This window comes from Egretta garzetta, unplaced genomic scaffold, assembly GCF_000687185.1.
Source record: "Egretta garzetta isolate BGI_Z169 unplaced genomic scaffold, ASM68718v1 scaffold307, whole genome shotgun sequence".
Taxonomy (NCBI): domain Eukaryota; kingdom Metazoa; phylum Chordata; class Aves; order Pelecaniformes; family Ardeidae; genus Egretta; species Egretta garzetta.
In genome coordinates, this window is record NW_009260294.1 from 864142 (window position 1) to 865680 (window position 1539).

At 59.8% G+C, this 1539-nt stretch overlaps 1 protein-coding gene across 1 annotated transcript in view; it reads right to left on the bottom strand.

The window, feature by feature from the left end:
* The window catches only part of LOC104129619 (opioid-binding protein/cell adhesion molecule homolog), a gene marked incomplete at its 5' end in the record, with an annotated part of 24914 nt that overhangs the window by 2568 nt on the left and 20807 nt on the right, over positions 1-1539 (bottom strand). The window lies entirely within an intron of this gene.

Sequence of the window (1539 nt, forward strand, 5' to 3'; positions counted from 1 at the left end):
GCTCTGGTCTCCCTTTCCCCATCTCCCTCTCACCCCCTCCCCTTACCATGGTTGTGCACCCCCTGTTCCCCATCTCAGTCCCTCTCTGCTTGTCCCCTCTCCATGTGTCGTCCCCCCCACCTCTGGTGGTGGCTGGGTTTGTGCTCTCCGTGCGCGTCTGCCCAGGGCAGCCAGCCCGCACACACTCTCTGCAGCTCCCCCTCGTTGTGCCAGTGCCTCGCTGTCCTTCCCCTCGTCTCCCTCTCCCCCTTTTTTTGCCTCTCCCTTCCTCTTCACCTCCCACTTTGACTCAATGGATTTTTTTCCCTCTGTGGTGTGCCTTCTTGTCCATCTCCCCGCCTCCTCATCTCCCCGTCCCTCTCTCTCTGTGGCTCAGTTCTGGTCTCCCCGCCTGCCCCATGCCTTCTTCTGGGTCTCTCCCCCTCCTCCTCCTCCTGCGTGCAGTCTCTCTCAATTCCAACAACTTCCCCTTTGGGTCTCCCTCTTGATGTTTGTGTGCATCTCATAGAATCATACAATTGTTTAGGTTGGGAAAGACCTTTAAGATCAAGTCCAACCGTTCCCCTGACCCTGCCATTGGCCACCTTCCTCTGTCTCCCTCCCTCCATTTCCCATTCCATTGCCCTGGGTCTCTCCTCCTCTCCGTGCCTTCCTCCCTTCTGTAACTACATGTCTGCCAGGTCTTCCTTTTTCTCTGCATGGTCCTGCCTGTCTCCAGCCCCCTTCCACATTCACACATCTCCCTCTCTCCTGGCTTCCCTTTCTGTCTGGTCGTCTGCCCCCCACCCCTCTCTTGCCTGGTATTTGCCCTCTCCCTGTGCTCCTTTTTCTCTGTACGCCTCCCTCCCCAACAGCCTCTGCCTCCCCCCTTTTCTGTGTCCATCCTCTGCTTTTCTAACCCCCTGCCTCGGTGGGTGATGTTTTGTCCTCCCCTGTGTCCCTCCTCTTCCTCCTCCCTCTGTGGCACAGCTTGCTTTGCTTCCCTGTAGCTCCCCCCTGCTCTCTGACCTCTCTCCCTGGAATCCCCCCTCGGGAATCCTTCTTCTTTCCATGACATCTCCCTCTTGGCTTATGGCGCTCTCCCTCTCTCCATCCCTCCCTCCATCTCTCTGCCTGTGGGCCCTGCTCTCTCCCCTTTCTGCCTTTTTCCCTGTGTCCCCCTGCCCCACGTCCCTGCTCCTCCTTCCATGGCTCCGTGTGACCCCCGGTGTGCCCCCCTGCCTCCCAGCCCTCCCTTCTGGTGCTCCCCCTTGTCCCTGCATCTTCCCTGCTCCATCTATCCGCGCCGTACATCCCCCCTGCCCCCTCACTGTGTCCCTGGGGGTGTCTGCCCCTTGTGGTTTGTCTCACTCCCTCTGCCTGTCCATTTTTATTTTCACCGCCCACTCCCTCCCCCCAAGGTCTGGCCGTCTCTCTTGGAGGTCCCACGTGCCACCCCAGCCCGTTTCTCCCCTCTGGCCACCTCTGCCCTCCCCATCCCCTGCTCTCCCCCTAGCTGTGCTTGTGTGTCCCCCCCTTTCCCTGCCCCTTTCTGCCTGT